Below are 19289 nucleotides of genomic sequence, written 5' to 3'. Positions count from 1 at the left end.
AGTCCTCTTTGCCACAAATGGAGAAGAAACCAACACAAAGCCAGCATTCACCTCTCTAAGGAGCGGTGCCAACCAGATGCTGGTGATGGCAGCAGTGATGGCGAGGAGGAGGCGGGGAGTGCTGAAGAGGAGGGGCGCCTCCCTACACCAGGCGTGATGCTAGGCACTTGTCATGGGAGATTTTTAAAGCTTTAGGTGACCTTATGAAGGAAATATTGTTTTCATTTTAAATATGAGGAAACTGAATCTCAGAGGAGTTCACAACACACATGAGAGGCAAGACTGGGATTGTTTCAAGGGAGGGGACACTCTCTGCTCCCTGTACCTCCTCCCATACCTATTTAGCACACAAATGTTTGACTGCAGTGGACTCATGACTGCCTTGTGACAGTGGAAGCTCATGTCATTTTTCGCATGTGAGTTTGAGCAATTGCTCAAGTGTGGACTGGGATCAGAGGGTTCAATTATTAATGAGCCAACCAGAGGCAGGGATTCTGGATCATGCCCCTCACCCCAGGAGGAGATGCATCTCTTCTGTATCCCTTCCTCGAGGGCACCTAACATTGTGATTGCAGTAATTCTATAACTGTTATTCAGTAAGCTTAACACAGGAGGAAAATGTCAGTCAGACTTGTTCTCTGCACATTATATGCCTGTCCTAGTTAACTCAACCTCGTCCTTCCATCTTCCATTCTCCAGGGGCATTAAGGGAACAGTCATCTAAGAGAGAGGGGTGCTTGGCTGATTGACATGGGGCTAGTGTGCAGAAACGACTGAGGCTTTGTGTCCAAGTATTGAGGTCTGCCTGCTTCACTGATGAAGAATCTGAATGAAAATTGCCTTTAAAGGATTCAACAAAGGGAGGAATAACAATAGATCAAAGCCAATCCAAAAGAGAGAGAACATTTTATTTATAGCTTCCACATTAATTCAAAAGAATCCGATGAGCAGAGTTGCCCTTGCACGCACTTTCCACAAAAAACAAACACCTCTCAGGTTGCTTTTATTCTAATGTAATGTCCGTGCCCAAGGCAAAAAGCATTCTGCCCTTCACTCAGCAGAGCCATCCACATTCACAACGAAATGGAACTGACACAGCTGGTCATACTGAAGCTCATTTCCTTTTCAGCCGGGGCCTTTCTTTCAGAAGCCTGACTATCATGCTGGCTGCGTCCCACACCAGTGGAGCTTTCTGTACCGTTTTCATCACAGGTACTGGGACACTGTGTGCACTTAGAGCAGTGGGTCTCCCCCAGGGGAGATTTTGTCCCCCAGGGGACATCTGGCAATGTGTGAAAACATTTTTGATTGTCACTGCTTGGGAGGGTGGGGTGCTACTGGCATCTAGGGGAGAGAGGTCAGAGATGCTGCTACACATCCTACAGGGCACACAGTATCTCCCCGGAAAGAATCATCTGGCCCAAAAGGTCAATAATGCCGAGGCTGAGCGACCCTGAGGTAGAGGACAGCCGGGGATGGGGCCTTCCGTGGCCGGGGAGATTGTGGGACATGCAGTCTTCAGGCATTTCTGCTCAAAAGTCCATGTGGGAAGGAAGTGCAGTAAGTCCAGGAGGGAAACCAGAGGGAACACAGAAACCAAAGGACGTAAGCAAGTATTTGACTGCAGATTGTGCAGCCAAGTTTGTAGCACCGTAGAGATGCAGGAAGACAAGCAGGGTGAGTAGGGTTGGAGCAGTGTTGGGCAGTAGGTCTTGTTATCTCTGTATTTTCTTGTCCACTGCAGTGTGGCCTGTGGATGACGTGGTGTCTTCCAGAGGTCTGGTAAAGAAGTAGATGCTTTTGTAATATTCTCACTAGTTTTTTTTCAAATGTATCAGAATGTCTCAATAGGAGTCTCAAACAGGTGACTCACAGGTGAATTAAGCATATAAATTAATCTTTCATTCTGCCAACATTATTTTTAAGAAAGAGAGAGAGAGAGAAAGAAGGAAGAAAGGAAGGAAGGAAGCAAGCAGGGAGGGAAACAAGGAGGGAAGGAGGGAGGGAGGGAGGGTGCAAGAGCCTGTCTGAATGCCTGTAGGCAGGGCACACGTTTTCAGTACCACTAACCCCACTTCTTATGGTTACTTGGCCTCAGTCATGCATTTACATTACTTGCCAGACCCTGTAAGCATTTGAATTTTTGGCTCCTCTGGCCTTAGACTTCATCATTGCCACCCAGATGTTGAACATTAGGAAGTTCCTATAACCATACCATGACTCTGTCTGTCCACTAGGTTGGCCCAGTTTTCATCTATAACCCAAAGAGAAGACTTAGCATTGACACAGCTTTTCATGAGAGGTATGAGAAGCCATCTCATTGCTTTATAGTCCCACTTTTAAAAAATCATCAGAAGAGGAATATTAGAGGTGAAAATAACCATGAGTGTCATCTAGCCCAATGACACATTCCTACTAGAATTATCTGGGGAGATCTTGAACAACACCCATACTCTGGTCCAGAATTCCAGTTTAATTGATCAGAAGATGACCTGGGTACCTGTACTTTTTAAAAGCTCCCGGATGATCCTAGATACAGCCAAGGTTGAGAACCACTGATCTGGTCTGTCTTCCTCATCTCAAAAGAGGAGAATGAAGGCCAAAGAGGCATAAAGTGTGCTCAGAACATATTCGCTAAATGTGCCTGATTCTATTTCTTTTGCTTTCTCTCTAGTCTCCTGACTAAATATGCGGTGGAAAAGACAAGAGGGAAACCCAAGAACTGTGTATTCGGAGTGTTTCCAACTCTTGTTGGCAGAGAGATCAGCTGGCGGTTTACGGAGGGAGCCAGGTTCCCCTGCGCTTCGCATGTGAGCGGGGGCTTATGGGCCCTCCAGTTCCCAGGAACTGCCATGGCCGTGGTGGGGGTTTTGCAGTGCTACCTTTACTTGAGAGACACCATCTTTTACTTGCTTTCTTAAATCCAGTTTTTTCCCCTGCTTTGAATTTCAGGCATGTCTACGTTATCTAAGGCATGGATGGGGATGTACTTTGGATGCATGTCTGTTCTTACTGAAAATCTGTCACCATATTGATGTGAATGGGGAAGGATACACAAGCCACGTTCCTTCTGAGCCAAACAGAAGCCTGGTGATGTGTGCTGGGAGACACAGTGACCGATGTTCATATTCATAGTTAGGATGGAGGCAGCATCCGCTTGACTCAGTTGCAAAAGGCAGTAGAGGGATCTGACTTCCCGGGTCTAAATCTCGGCGTCATTAAGTATGCATTCTACAAACTTGGGCAAATACTCATGCCCACAAACAAAATCAAGACTATAAAAACACACAGCCCCATAAAAACACTTCTTTTCCAAATATTTCATAAAAGTCTGAAGAAGATGAAATAGGATGGGTGGCGGCCAGTAGGGGTAGGGAGTGAGTTGTGCCGGGGACCCCGAAGGTGCCAGGGACCCCAAAGGTGCCAGAACTTGATGTGTCTTCTCTCATTCATTCTCAGTGACCCATGTGTGAGGTTGATATGCATGTCCACGTTTTATGAAAGCATAAATTGAGGGTCTGAGAGATTAAGAAACTTCCCTAAATATCACATGACTAGAAATTAGCAGAGCTAGAATTCCAGCCAGTTTTCCTTTAACTATAGGTGAACAAGTTTTATCAAACACTTGCTTGTGCTTAGAAATTGAGTTTTGGTGCTATTGAATGGTCTGGACTTGGTAGGATTCAATCATGAAGCAGATTCCTTGTGCTTCTGTACTGTCCTTAAACACTCTCTGGATCTTCATTCCCATCCCTGACCCCATTTCAGGCAGATCACATGGCTTTTGTAACCTCTTTCTAGTTACTTTCAATTATTAGGACAGTCTCACTTTCACATATTAAAAAGATCAAAATTTAATCTCCGATTCAGTTCAATACTGTTCCCTACCCCGTCCCTTCCTCCCCACCCCCCCACCAACTCTCCTTCCCACTGCAGCTCAGGGCAGACTCACATTTTTATGACCTGCAAAGAGGAAGTGGGTGCTCACTTTTCACCCTGCTTCCTTATTCACTTCCTCTTTTTCATTTGCTCTTTCTCCCCTCACTGCCTCTGTTTTCCCCAGAATCAGCTCAAGGAGAAAACTGAGAAATTAAAATCTAAAAATGGTTTTACGTGACCGAGGCCATCATATCTGACATCTGCACCCTCTGAGGCAGACCCCCAAGTGCTGGCATTGCTTCCCTTGAGGGGCCATGGTGGGTTCTCTGCAGGCACCCCTAGTGTGGGGAAATCATAGGAAGACTCCCAGGACTTGGCATACAACAGTACTCAGAGCTATACTTTATTGCAGCTGGAGGCTTTGTAGCAAGATCCCCAAAGGGAAAAGACACATGGGGCCAGGGAAACCAGGCACAAGCTTCCAAAGATCCTTCCCCGTGGAGTCACCCAGCACACACCTCATTCTTCAGCAAACGTTATGACAACATGTATGTCAACCAGAGAAGCTCATCAGTATCACAGCACCCAGAGTTTCTATTGGGGGCTGGTATGTAGGCAGCCTCTTCCTGGCACATAATAAAATTCCAAGCTCCCAGAAGGAAAGCAGGCAGACAGCATAAACCATGTTTGTACAGTTTAGCACAGGGAGCTGGACCCGTGATCAATTCTGGGAATGGTGAGAACATTCTAAGTTTCCGGACACCTGCTGAGGCCAGTCAAGGGCCAACCTCGTAGGCAGGCCTTACACGGGACCCTCGGCCTGCTGCTATGTGAGCACTGCCATCTATCCCAGGAGGCTCTCATCTGCCCTGCTCACCAATTCTCTTGCCCTAACATGCTGGACCCTGACCCTCAGTATGTGCTGTCAGCCGCCAGCTGTTCAAGTCTAGCTTCTCCTAATAGCACAGGGTAGAATGTGTCTTAGCCTGTGGGGACATTTGGTGTCTTTGCCTGTGAACTCTGAAGTTCTAGGCCTCTCTGGCTGCTGCATTCCCGCCCCACTGGCAGTCCAGACAGCCCTCTGCCATGCTCACAGACATGCACTCTGTTCCACTGGACTCTAAGAAACAGCTTCATGTCCTCCTAAGAATTTTCCCACTTCCCTGGGCCTTGTTGACTCTGGGGACCACTGAGTCCCCTTCTTGGCTCAGGAGGGGAGAGCACGTGACCTTTACATTACCAACGATGTCCTGCAAAGTTCTGTGTTGGACAGTCCCCGGTTCGCTCTTCTATAGACTGCAGGTGGGGGAATGGGCCAAAGTCCTCAGGAAGGAGTCCGGCCACTCCTTAGGTTCTTTGTTGATGTGCCCCGCACCTCTTCAGAATTCACAACATTGCTCTTTATTGTTCACAGCTCTGGGCTTCTGCCAAAATTCTGAGGCATAGAAGTCCCAGTTAGCATGCTGTCATGTGAGTCCTATGTCCAACTCTCATTCCATTCCTCTTTCCACTGCTCTGGCTTAGGCTCGGCCACCTCCCAGGTTACCTGGACATGTGTAGGCCTCCCATTCCTCCCACTTAACATTCTATGTTCGAGGTAGTTTCCAGAATTATCTTTCGAATATGCTTTGATCTCATCGTTCACCTGCTTCATCTGTGCTGGCTGTCCAGATGTTCACACTCCCCAGCATGACTCACAAAAGCCCTTATAACCTGGCTTCACCTACCTGTTCAATTCCATTTCAAGCCATTCTTGGTTTGCCTCCAAAACTCTTCCTTCTCATGTGTTATGTTCTTTCTTTTTTGGGACCTTTTCTTATGGAGCTTTTTTTCTATTCCCTCTTGTCTACATGGGGAACTTCTACTCACTCCTCAATGCCCAAGAGAGAATGGCCTACTTCCATTATTGTGCCTTCTTAGCACTTTGTACTCCTCAGTTCCACCAGTTACTAGCTGTGTGATGCTAGGCAAAAACACTTACCCTCTCTGCACCTCAGCCTGCTCTTCAGTAAAGTGGGATGATAAAATTACCTTCTCACTGGGGAGTTAGGAGGACAACATTAAATAAGTTGGTATTATAAAATTACACTGAGAATTGTGCCTGACACAGGTCATACTCTATAATATTTATCACACAATGCCTAAACTTCACATGCTTCAGAAGGAATATTCCCTATCTATTTGTGTTGGCTGAGTGATAAGCCTACACAGAAGATACTCAGTAAAGAGGGAGGGTAAAATATTATGAATTAAATTACCTGGTAGCTGAGATTTTCGTTAATACAAAGAGGAAGGGAAGCAAGTGTAGATAGAGAGAACAAGATTCGGTAATTGTTGAAAGTGGTTGATGAATGCATGGGAATTCATTGGGTTATTCTATTTTTATACACGGCAGAAATTTTCCATAATACAAAGTTAATTAGCAAAAGTGAGGCAATCTGCTTTAGTGAGTTAAAGCTAATGCTCTCGATTTCTTTGGCTCTATTTATGAACTTCCTTTTTAGAATATAGCTTAAAGTCCTGGTTTTGGGAGAGAAGGTGGGAAGTGGGAGGATAGGGTAGTCAGGAATCTTGCTTTTCTGTGTACGGAAGACTAATTTTCCCTCCACCTTAGAGCCAAATATGGTACTGCAATGTGCGTTTGGAAATGTTCTTTCTTTACGCAACAGGTTGCTGTCTTACTCAAAATGTAGCTATCACTCTTGAGTCCTTTCTGGAACTTTTGTTGGAATTTGTGGGGCTTTCCTTTCTTCCTGTTTGCTCAGAGTCACCCAGCCATCTTGGAGCATCCTAGTCTGACAATTGATAAAGTCGTTTCAAAAGCCACACATCTCCTGATTTGCGTTTGTTGCTGTCTGCTAAAGATGTGGCCTCTGGAGGGGTTAGTTCTGTCAGATGCAGTCTGTCCCCAGTGTTGGCAGCAGGCTGACAGGTCTGTTTGTAGAGACCCCCGGTACTTACTGCCTTCCATCAAGCATGGGGAAGGACCACTCACGTGTCCAGACGGGGCTGGGTGTTGTCAAATTCCTTGGTAGCTGTGTAAGTGTGCATGTGTGTGTGTTCTTTCTTCTTCTCTCCTGGAAAATAACAATGAACTACTGTGCACGTAGGCATGTCTAGCAGAGCTGGAGGCGAATTCAAGAGCCTAGGAAAGATTCAGTAACTTTCCATTCTTCTAAGCAAAGAATCTGGGATTAGAATCCAGGTCTGATTTCAGTAGTTGAGTCTCTTCTATGGTGAGTCCCAGTGCTTTTCACAGATTTCTAATATCTGAAGGGAGCACAGGGGCTCTTTCCTGTGCTGAGGGAAAAAGGAGAAATGTAGAACACACGGGCCACTGGATCTCCCAGCTTGATTCAACCACACGGGCTTCATTTTAATCACTTCTTCTTTCAGAGTGGTGATTGCCAATATTTAGTGTGTGCCTTTAAGTGCTTGGCACTGTGCTTAGCAATTTATACACATTCTGTCACTTAATGCTCATGACAGACCCAAGAAATGGATGGTGTCACATTCCCTCATTTATCCACAAGGAGACTGAGGCACAGAAAGGATAAGAGACTTGCTAAAGATCACACAGCTAGTTTAGCCAGGAACTGACACCGTGCTGTCTGACTTGAGAGCCCAGTGCACCTGGTCCCCCCTGATTTGATTTAAAGAAACAGTTGCACGATTCCGTATGGCTCCACTCAGCAGTCTTTCCCTTCCTTCCTTCCATTCATTCTTTATCAAGCAGGCCTTGGGGAAAAGACATTGAAACTGAGTGAAACAAAATTCTTTCCTAAGGAGGATTTCAAGGTCTGGAAGAAAGAATTGTACAGGTAAAGCAAAACGCGCAGGAAGAGAAGAACCCTGTTATGCAGGCCCAGAAGAGAGAGCACGCGAGAGCTTTACAATCGGCAAACAAGGGGAAAGCTGTGGAAAGACTTGCTGAGGTCACCCTGAAGGGCAGATCTGAGATGCCCCCTCAGTTATCTGCCTGGGAGTGCCCTGGGGCAGCAGCGCAGAGTTCTCAGGGTGACCCTGACAGAAGGAAATTGCAGGTGCTGCAAGACACTTTTATTTATTTTTCTGTGGGCCACATTTATTCACCCACTCATACCCCCACCCAGCACTCTAATCCTGTTTTGGATTTTTGCTTGGTTTATGCAGGAACGAATGCATTTTCTCACCTGTATCTTTAATGACACCATCCTCAGAATGCCAGGCCAGTGCTGCCATCTCCCATTCTTCTGCATAAATGTCACCACCTGTCATCAGGTGTTATTTTGTTTAGGGCAGTTTTGCAGTTCATGGAGGGTCTGTCCTTGTTTAACTGACTTGTTTTGTTTTTCATCAGAGCTTCTGGATATTTCCTCTGTTTCTGTCTCTTATTATCCATCTCTCATGCCCATGTTTGAACCCAGATGTCTTTCCTAACAAGAGAAAAATTATGAGAAATAGAAAAGCAGCAAGTCGCACTGGGCCTTCTAATCCGTAGCTCACTTTGGAAACAAGCCCACGGGATTGCATTGTGGCCCAAATTGCAGTTTATTTAGCACCAGGGGCAGCTGCCCCTCAGTTCCCTGGAGGCAGGTGGAGTCCCCTGGTAGAAGAAAGTCCCCAGGGATTCCCCAACCCTAGCAATGCCCCCGGCATGGGTTTGAAAAGCAGCCCCTTTGCACCACAACCCAGGGTCTGCTCTGCTGCCTGGGGACTGGCTTTGCCGTATTAACCACGTGCCCTCAGAGCTCCCCCTGACCTTCCAGGTCTGTCGCCTGCAGGGCCCAGGGTTTCCTGAGCCAGTTCTGATGAACTTGGCAGTGTGGTGGGAGTCCCCTACAGCAAGAGGGGGTCTACAAGATTTCTGCTGACCTGAGCCTCATGTCAGGAAGGAACTTGCTAGATCAGAGTCACCCCTCAGACCCTCAGGGGTCTGCCTGGCCTTCTGCATTCAAAGTCCCTGCCAGGACCGGCTCCTCCCTGGGCTCTCGGTTCCCAGGCCTGGCCCTGTCCTGGCCCTGCCAACCCTTCCTCCACCCCAGCCTTCTGGATGTCTCTGGAAGTGCTGCATGCTAGAGGGATAGCCATTCTCCAGCACATCTCCTTTCTTAGGAAAAAATTTAATTATGTCTCCCCAAACCGAACTCTTCCTGAGGGAGGCATGGCTAAGTCAGAGGGAACTCATGTATTTCCTCTCATTTTGTTAATAGAAAGCTGCACCTATTAGGGAGAAGGGTTTCATCACAATCATCCTTCAGCCAGTTGCCAGCCCTGCTAACTCTCGGCTGGGATTCCTGTTCTTGGGTGGGGCAGAGCTTTCACTGAAATGGGAAGTAAATGTAAGGAAGGCAGGGCCAGGGCATCTTTCAGATTGTGCTGTAACTGTTGTTGGTTCTGTGTGGACTCCCACGGAGGCCTGTCTTGCTGCAAATAGCTTTGTCTTGTTTCCTTTCTGGCTATCTCCTTTTTTCAGCCAGACAGGCCTCCTAACAGATTCCAGTTACCAAAGGCAGTCCCTGACTGTTTAACTCGCCTTCTGGAGGAGGGAACAAGGGGAAAGGCAGCTTATGTTCCAGCATCAAAGACTGGAGCTTTGTTTACTGATATAATAAGCTGCTCTCAGGCAGGGGTGGAGTCATTTATTTACCTGAATCTCTCCTTCTGAATCCCTACAAATGTAGAGTAGTAGAGTAGTGCCAGTGCTTAGCAGATGCTCGAAAATGTCTTCTAAGTGGACTAATGCATAAACATCTGGTACTTCTAATACTATTGGTCCTAATAAACACCATTGAGTGGTGTCCTGTGAGGATTAACTGAAAGAACCTAACAGTGTTCTTAGCTAGTTAATTTTGTTACCACTTTATTTATGAGGAGTCTGCAAGAAGTTAAATAACTTGCTCAGGAGCACAACACCTGTAAATGGCAGAGTCAGGCTTTGAACCTACGTCTGCTCATTTGCACAGGACGGTGTGTGTGGTGCATGTCACTCTGTAGCGCTTCTGTGTTGACATAATGCAAATAGCTGTGGAAACGCAAAAAGAGTCACTGCTTACTCTGCCTGGCAGAATTAGAACAAGCTTCACAGAGGACATGCTGTGTGACTTGAATATTGAGACCCATTCTGCATGATGGAAAAGGACAGGGTGGCATTCAAGCCCGACAAGGCTACATGCGCAAAGGCAGAGCACGACTGGGATCCAGCGAGGCTGTTGGCCGGGGTGCGGGAAAAGGTTCCAAGTTGAGCAAGTAAGAGGGTGGCTGAAGATGTGCTCAGGGAGGTTACCTGGAGCAAGGCAGTAGGTGAGGCTGGATTCCATCTGACTAGGACAGCTTCCAGAGAATTGTATGGTAAGCAGGCTGTATGGCGGGACCATGTATTTATCTCCCCAGAGTTTGGCAGTGGAGAAAATCTTCATGGGAAGACCTCCCTTCTTTGCTTCTACCATGGTACATATGTGACTTCCAGCAGTGTACATTCTAGAAAGAAGTATTAGTTTAATTTCCTTAAGGAATTTATGCAGCCAATTGGTCCCTTAAGGTCTTTGGGTTCCAAAAAAAAAGCTACTTTTTGCTTTGATTCTCTCGTTGTTAGTAGCTACTGGGTGGTTTGTGTAATCTAACGCCCTTCTCTTATCTTTGCAGATTGAGGCCACACCACAAGGGAACTCGCCATAAACTTCATAGGGAGACGATGGCTTTGCTACAGGGACTGTCCCCTGCACCTACTCCCTTGTCATTTGAATAGACAATATCTGCATCACTGGGATCAACCACCTCTACTGCTTATCTTCACACCAGCTGGCCAGAGTGAGAGGTAGGGTCCCTTGCTACCAAGTAGAGCTTTTCTTTGCTGATATTATATGAGTCTGTGGTATATTTAAGGTAACTTAGAGATCTTTTAGCCTAACCCACATATTATAGAGGGAAAACCAAGGCTCAGAGAGGTGAAGTGACATGCCTGGGGTCACACACAATAGACCTTCCCTGTCCTACAAAGTAGCTACTCGCCACATATGCTTATAAAGCACCTGAAATACAGCCAGTCTGACTGCAGTGTATAAAATACACAGGGGATTTCACTGACTTAGTATGACTAGAAATATCTCATTGATATTTTTTATATTGGTTAAATGTTGAAATGATATTATTTTAGATAGATTGGATTAAATTAACTGCATTATCAAAAATAACATCACGTGTTTCTTTTTTTGCTTTTTTTCATGTAGCTAGTAAGAAATGTGGAATGACCTGTGGGCTTGTATTATGTCTTTGATGGACAGCGTTCAAGAGCTTGGAGTAGAACCCAGGCCTCTTGACTGGGATGCTAACATGGAACAGGGTTGTGGGGGGTCGGGGCAGGTAGCGGTTGGATCAGAAGAAGCCATAGGCAAGGAGACCTGTTAGGAGGCGACTGCAGCAGGCACACCTGGGTGGTGGCTGTGGGTGCTCAGTGCCATCAGTCATTGGAACAAGCTCTTGTAACTCCTGGGGTGTCCCTGTCATACTGCCCCCTGACCCCGGCTCCCCTTTCTAACTGTCCAGTGCCTTGAAGCTTGCTTTCCCTTCCTGTGCCACTCCAGATGTCCCCCGTAGGAAGGTGCCTTCCAGACTGGTTCAATTTCTGACTGATCCCTTACACCCTCTCTGCTGTTTTTCAACTGCCTTAAATGACCTTTTATCCCACTTCCTCACAGAGCTTTTCCTTAGAAAACATGTCAAAACAACATGTTACTTTGAAAAATTCTAGAATGACCACTTACTAAAGGAATGAGCACCTATTCTTCACTCCTTTTCTTGCAATATTGTAGCCCCAGCTGCCCTAGTCTGGCTTCTGCAAAAAATGCAGAGGAGTTAATAGAATGAAAGGTCAGCTGGCTGGTATGGAAAACAGGTTTGAGTATCTGGTGTTGAGTATTACGCAGTCTGTCCCACTGTGGCTCCAGTTCCCTTCTGCAGCTCTTCTAGGCTCAACTTGTATGGATGTGAGATAGGAGTTCTTCATTCATTCACTCACTCAATCAGTGAGGGTTTAGCAAGCATCTGAAGTCTCCCAGGCATTGTGCTGGGCTCTGGAGAAACAGTGGTGTGCATAGTAGACACAGTCTTATAGCGAAGAGAAGAGAAAGATGCAAACCAATGAGTCAGAGGTGGCTGTCAAATCCCATGCGCCGTGGCGTCTCTGCATGGGCAGGCAGCTCAACTCTCTGACCAGGGTGAAGTTGCTTTAGAATTGCGACCCAGCAGAAACCTGGAGCACTGTGCCAGTTTGGACACTGAATAACCATTCCTGAGTTCCAGTCAGAGTTTTGGGTTCTGTTGCTTAGACTCAACTCCCTCAGTACCATCCTTTCTAATATCCCAAACAAAACTCATTCAGCCACTGGCTTCTGGGACTAAGGTTACGTCCTCTGGCTTTATCACTGCAGAAGTGGTGCACACTTCTCCATATTCCCTTAATTCACAGAATGCCCCAGCTGCTCTTCAGCGGGATGCTGTTGACTCTGTCACTTTGCAGCCCTCTGCGAGAGGGGCAGCTCCTCCCCGCTTCACCTCCTGTGCTGTACCTCAGGATTAGGTCGAGTCTAATCCTGCGCAGGGAGTGAGGGAGTCTTCCTCCTTCCATGATATTGCTCATAAATTTTTGCCTTTTTTTTTCCTTTAAACTTTGTTTTAATTTTAAGAGCTATATACTAAAAAAGACACACACAAAAAAACATGTAAAGTTTAACTATTACAGTGAATGCTTAGGAAAATGCCACAGGCCAAGAACAAGGTCACTGCCAGAGCCCAGGAGGGCCCTCTGCACCCCTGGCTGATCACAGACCCTCTCCCTCTCCCATAGAGAAAACCCAGCATTCCGACATTTGGTATAATTCCATCCCTCACTTTTCTTTATCTTTTATCATTTATATGCATTCTAAAAGCATAAAAATCAATTTTGTCCTTTTCTGAGCTCTGTATAAATGAAACCATATTGTGTGTATCCTTTGGTGTCTGGCCCCTTTTGGTGTTTGTGAGGGTCATTCACGTTATTACTGGTTCCGGTAGCTTCTTCATTTTTATTACTGTAAAGAATGATCATTCTTTTTCTACTGTCTTGAAAATCTGCTCTTCTGCTTTGAGCCCAATAATCTTGGGCTGCTTCTGCCCCATAGTCCTCATGCCCACCTCAGGCACCGCCTCATCCTGGATGAGACCCTACACTTTTCTATTATGAACATTTCGAACAAATCGAGGGGAGCTGTTTACTAAAACCGCGTATACCTGGCACCCAAATCCACCAGATCAATTTATGGTCAAACCTATTGTGCCTGTATCCCCATGCAGTCCTCTCCCAATTATATTGAGAAAATCCCAATTATCATATATTCCATTCATAAATATTTCTATACTACCCTCAAAAAATTTAAGGGTCCTTTTGAAAAAACATAATCCCATATCATTATCATTTAAAGAATGAAAGCAATGGTATTTTGTTAATGCAAAAAAAATTAAGCTGATGATGAAAATTTATTGTTATCTTAAATTTTTTTAATACTCCTTTGAATCGGGATTAAAATAAGATTCATAAATCACACCATCATGGTTTGTATTTCTCTTAAAAAGCTTCAATCTATAAATTCCCCATTCTGCTTGCTCACTTGCTCTCTCTCTCTCTCTCTCCATCTCTCTCTCTCTTTTTCTTAATCTTGATCTTATCCTTACAATTTATTTATTTATTAAATAAACCAGATCATTAGTCTCTGGAGTTCCTCACAGTTGGGATTTTTCTGTTGTTTATCATGTTCTTCTGTCCCCTATGTTTCTTTTAAATTGGTGAATTGTTCTAGAGCTTTGTTCCAGATTTAGTTTGAATTTTGGCAAGAATTCCCCAGAAGCTGTACCTTGCCTTCCCATCAGCAGGTTGCCTGAGGTGTCAGCAGCCAGTACTACTCATCACGTAGGTGATCCATCCCCCGTCCCTGCAGTCTTTCTCCACGGTTGCAGAATGACAACATTCTAATTCTACCATTCCTTCATTTGTCAGTGACAATGCTTTTATAAAGAAACTTTCCCTTGTCAACTGTTTGATTTCCCTGAGAAAAATTCTTGCAGGAAAAGGAGAATAAATGTTTCCTTTTCATTGCTTTTTATTTTTCAGAATAAATGAGATGATTCTGTAACATAATCCAAAGGAGAATGAGGGCAATTTTTTTTTCTTTTACTAACTTTATGAATTTATGGATACATCTACATTTAGAATGTTTTAATCCATTGTGATTATCCTTATGATGCCTATCTTAGCCCAAGGAGTCTTTTAAATTGACTCCTGAGTTCTTAAGACCTTTTAGTACAACCTCAGTAGATATCACACCTTCTTTGCTTTCTGATACAGCATAGCATCATCATATAACATCATTCATGGATATTTTCGAGATCCTGAGTTCCTTTAAGAGTGGAAGACCATAATCTGGATGCTAAGAGTGTTCTTTGCTACAGGGATGGCTATTATTTCCAAACATTTTCAGTGGACAGAGCCAGGAGATGAAGATAATTGTCATGAGTTCATGTAGATACTATATATCAAATTAGGTCTACATAGTTTTTACTTAATATTTTTGATTGTACATCTTTATTTCCTTTCTCTTATGCCAAACATTGAATTTCTCAACAACACTGATATAATTATTCATTTTCTTTCTCACACAGTTCACACACAACAGACTCAGAATAATAATATAAACACTACCATCAACAACACAACTATTAAAATCAATTTAATATTTTTGGCAGTTTCTTTGTCTTCCAGGTGTATTCCATGAAAGATATACAGTAAATTACTATGTTATAAAGTCATTTGAAATGTTTCCTTTCATGTGGTTATGCCACAAACTCAGTATACTATTCAAGTCAATTGTTTCATTCTACTTTTTATTTATATAGACTACTTATTATTTATTTTATAATTATGCAAAATACTAATGTGTTCCAAAGTCATATCATGATATAGAGTGTATCCAGGGAAATTTAACTTCTATCCTTATTCCCCAACCCTGTTTTTTTCTTCCCTATGGGGGCCATTTGTTTTTAAGTTTTTGTTTTGTTATTCCTTTTATTAAAAATTTTTTTAAAATACATGTATGCATCCTCACCTCCTCTGTTTGATAAATGGCAGTATACTTTTCTCCAACTTGCTTTATTTCATTTAATAATATATCACTTCAAGAATATTATATAAATGGGATCATACAGCACACAACCTTATGGAACTGGCTTTTCTCAGCATATTTCTCTGGAGACTAACCCACAGTGTATTAATTTTTGACCATATTAATAGTTCTTATTGATTGCTGTACAAAATTCTATGGTGGGGATATGCCAGTTGTTTGGCCATTCACCTGTTCAAGTACCTCTTGGTTGTTCCTAGGTTTAGGCTGTTACAAATAAAAGTGCCACACATTTGTGTACAGGCATATGTATGAAAAAGCTCCCTATTTGGCCTCCTCTGAGACCAACGCTGCAGTGGGGAGGGACACTGGCACATCTTGTTGCAGCCTCGTGAGGGTAGAAGTATCTAGGCCTCTGCTGGTGTGGGTGGGGTGGAGGTGGGGCCTAAGTTCTTTTCTGTGGTGTTTGGCTGGAGTAGAGCTGTTATTTCTAAAACTTTCCTGTCTTCCTAGGTTGCCCTTTTCCTGGTCCTTTGCTAGAGAAAGCGGGCTTTGTTGGAGCTTTTCCCTCCACTCACGCTGGCATTTCTGGGGTGCCACCATCTCCAGCACTCAGCCCAGGAGATAGCAGGCAAAAAGAAACCAGAGAACTCAACACCGTGTCATTCTTTTGCATCTTAGATTCTTAGCTAGTCTGTGTCTTCTCTCCACCTTCCAGAGTCTCACAATAGTTGTTTTGCATAAACTTCCCAAAGGTTTTAGTTTACTTAGCAGGAAAAAATAGAGAAAAGTACCTCTACTCCATCTTCCAGAAACTGAAGTCCTCTCCTGTCCCTTTTATGTTTGTTTGCATGGCCCTCTGCTTTTTGAAAGCTTTTCACTTTAGCCAGAGGCAAATAGGGGCCCACTGCACATACCTGACTTTAATTCCTGTTATGGGTGCATATAATTAGACATGTCAAGATATCTAATGGTTTCTATCAGGAAGAAAAAATACTGATGAGTCAAGAGTTCCTGGTTCCTGTCATCTATTGGGATTAGAAGGGACATTTCTTGGTATGACACCTGGGGAGCTCCCCACTTCTTCCAATTCTTCCCATTCTCCAAGAGAATCATCCACTTTGTAATGATGGTAATGGATTTGATCAATACTAAAGAAAACAACTTCAGGCATCTTAACAGGTAACGAATCACTGACCAAAATTACCTTTGCTCACTTGAAGTCAGAGGCAGATTCTTCTGGCCCAAACCAGACAGAACCAAATGAGCCCATGGGTGATGTTTGCCCAGGCAATCTAAGGATAATATATGTAAAGTAACTCAAAATTTCTAGCACAGAGCAAGGACTCAAGAAATGTCAGTTCCATCTGCCATTCTTCCAGCACTTCTTCCTTAGTGCTACATATAGATTATGTCCAAATTTGAGAAGCTCTTTTATAGAAGTGGTGAGACCCTCTGACTAGTCCACACAAACCTGCTTTACCCAGTATAGCTCTTAATAATACTGTTTATGGGTATAGCCACAATTATTCCTAATCACTACTGGTATGTTGTTCCTAAGAGACTTAGAAAGAAACTGGCCAAGCAATCTCAGAGTTGCATTTCAAAGACTGAGGAAAAAAGCCAAGGGTGTGACAGTTGACATCCTTTCTTCCCCTTCAAACTCTTAAAATCATTTTCTTACCTTTAAGGATGAATATAGCCTTCTGACTACTTCAGGTGAGAGCCTGGTTGATGGGAGCCAACTCTTCCTATTGAGGGTCTTCCTAAAATAGGGACTAGTGTTAAATACATTATTTTAATTGCTGGAATATGGATCAAATATTTTTGTTGTTCTTATTGCTGTTTTAACATCAGAAATCCCTCCCCTCCTTCCCCTACTAAAAAAAAAATGATTTTGTCCTGTAACTTCTTCAATTAGACATTTAGGATAGTGGGAGAAACGCTGAGAAGTACTCTAACTAACAGTAGAAGGTTGTTAATCTCATCCTAAGGAAACTAGGTATGGTTAATCCCAGGAGATTGCCCAGGGCCACTGCGTGCCTAGCCTGGGGACGTACAGGTGCTGGAAGCGAGCCTGGCTGCTTTCCAGCTCGCTAAGGAGCTGTGGTTCTCCAGAGGTGGTGCCACTGTCTAACTTGCTCAAGGCCATTTGGACTAGTAGTTGCCCTAGTTATAGATGCTTAGAGTGAGGACAGAAGTGCTGGGAGCATGGCATCAGGTGTGGATCTAGTTATCAGAAAGGAGCATTGTGGGGAAAGAACCAACATGTCAACTTTTGTTTTGAATTATTACCAATTTTTCTCATAGTTCTGGAGTTGGCTGAGGCGAGAAGGGTACATGGATACAATAAAGTATTGAATCTTGCTGCAAAGTGTACTGGAGCCAGGGTGGGAGACTGCCCACTTGGGTGGAGTGGGTGGCAATAACAGGTAGAGACACAATTAGCACATCCTGGATTTTTTTTCAGACCTTTTTCATTCAACAAAATGAATGTTCAAAGATTCAACTCAAGGCAGCCCTTGTGTCTTGTTCTAAATTCCTTTAGTAACATATTTAAATCTCTAGATAGTAAAGGATGCCGATAGCTAAGAAAGGTTTAACCTCTTCCTACATGCACAAAATACTTGTGCCAAAGTAGGTCTACTAGAGGTTAGTTTTATATTAACACTGAATCTTACTAAAGACCGTCACTTGAGTCTCTGATTAAATTCCTGCTGTTTCTTATTCCTTAAAGTTCCAAGTTAGCTGAAACGTGGCAAAATATAAAACTACCATTGGGCTTGAAAGGAAAATTAATTTTTCTCTACTTATTTCTGAAAACACTGTAGACATAAGTCACCTATGTTATGCAAACTGGTGTCCAGTGAAAATGAAGATTTAGTGATCGTGAAAATCTCTTCTCTTTAAATTCTATCTTTGTTTAAGATAAGGCCAACTTAATCTTCCAAATAGAAATACCCCCACAAACCTACAGAGCACGTTAGGGACAGACTTCTGTACAAAGAAGCAACTTCCTATCTTAATTTTCCTATTAGACTGGATGAGGGAGGAAACCCGAATCTTGAGCAAACTTGATATTCTGACTCTGCATAAATGAATATTATTCTAGGTTTCCTCATCTTTTCTTTAATCATGGAATTGCTTGTAATCAACTCAAGAATTGAAATATAAAATTAAAACTCTACTCATAGTTGTACATTCTGTTTTCTTTTAACATTTTGTAAGAACCAAAATAATTTGGATACTAAATGGAAAAATTAAGAAATAATTAATAGGATACTAATTACTTTTGAAAAACATTTTGTATCTGAAGTATATGGAAAAAATATTGCTATGCAATCAGAAAGATAAGGATTCAAATCTTAGTTCTTCTACAACTGGCCAGAACAGTGGCTGCATTTTGAACTTTATTTGTGCTTCAGCTTCTTCATTATATTGTTTGAAAACAAGGCTAAAAAGATTTTTTTGTAAACCTCTACAACTGCTTCACACTGCCCCCATGTGTCTAAGAAAAGAGTGGTTTTCTCACCTCAGTTTGCATGTTAAAATAGTCAGAAGAGATGAAAAAATAATAGACTAATAGTTCCCTCCCTCTCTCCCTCCCTCCTTCCTTCCTTCCCTCCCTTCTTCCTTCCTTCCCTCCCCCAGGCAATTCTAACTATTCAGCCAAGTTGGAGAAGCACATTAATGGATCGCAAGCTTCATAAGGGTGGGGGTTTTGGTGGTGCAATTTGTGATTGTACATTTGTGTCTAGAAAAGCATCTGGCTGATAATCATGGTCAGTTAATATTATTGAGTGGATAAATTAATAAATGAATAAATACTTGGTTTTATTAAAAAGTGATGTGATTAACCTTTAAGTCATATCCTGCTATAATCGTCATCAACGGAGCCCTAACAGTGTCCCTGGAGCAGATCTTAAAATGTTGGCTTCAGACCTTCTGATGGCGGTCCACTGAGTTAGAATATCATCTGAAGTGTTTACTGTAGCGCCTAAAGCATCGGCCCTCTGCTCCCTTCCCGACCTCCTCTCCTGCCACCCTCCCTCTTGAGTCGCACAGGCTCCTCCATGTACTCCTCCAACCCAGTCAGGCCAGGCCTCGCCTCAAAACCTTTGCTGTTACTGTGCCTTCTGCCTGGGTAATTCCTCTCCAGATCTGCATGTGCCCAATTCTCATTGGACAATTACCCCAAGTACTTGGTCTCCTCAGACACAGCTTCCATGGTCACCCAATCCAATGTGGCTCGAGCCTGCTGTCTCTCTCTATCCTATTCCA

General features: G+C 43.6%; 1 protein-coding gene and 1 long non-coding RNA gene across 19 annotated transcripts in view; one reads left to right on the top strand and one right to left on the bottom strand.

Moving 5' to 3' along the window:
• LRATD2 (LRAT domain containing 2) overlaps positions 1–19289 on the top strand; it is a 305269-nt gene that overhangs the window by 108701 nt on the left and 177279 nt on the right. For 16 of the 18 annotated variants that reach the window (XR_012128502.1, XR_012128504.1, XR_012128518.1 and 13 more), the window contains one exon: positions 10504–10675. The gene's annotated coding sequence lies outside the window, so the exon portion shown is untranslated. Of the gene's footprint in view, positions 1–2674; positions 2811–10503; positions 10676–19289 lie in introns of all 18 variants that reach the window. The other 2 variants (XR_012128508.1, XR_012128503.1) reach the window with 1 other exon arrangement.
• On the bottom strand, positions 7976–18721 carry LOC140848044 (uncharacterized). Its single transcript, XR_012128520.1, has 3 exons — positions 13746–18721; positions 10145–10338; positions 7976–8294 (listed from the first exon to the last, which is right to left on the bottom strand). It is a non-coding gene; the product is annotated as an uncharacterized lncRNA (long non-coding RNA).

Source organism: Manis javanica, chromosome 2, assembly GCF_040802235.1.
Source record: "Manis javanica isolate MJ-LG chromosome 2, MJ_LKY, whole genome shotgun sequence".
Taxonomy (NCBI): domain Eukaryota; kingdom Metazoa; phylum Chordata; class Mammalia; order Pholidota; family Manidae; genus Manis; species Manis javanica.
Note: the sequence above shows the minus strand (reverse complement) of the source record. Positions and strands in the feature narration are given on the sequence as shown.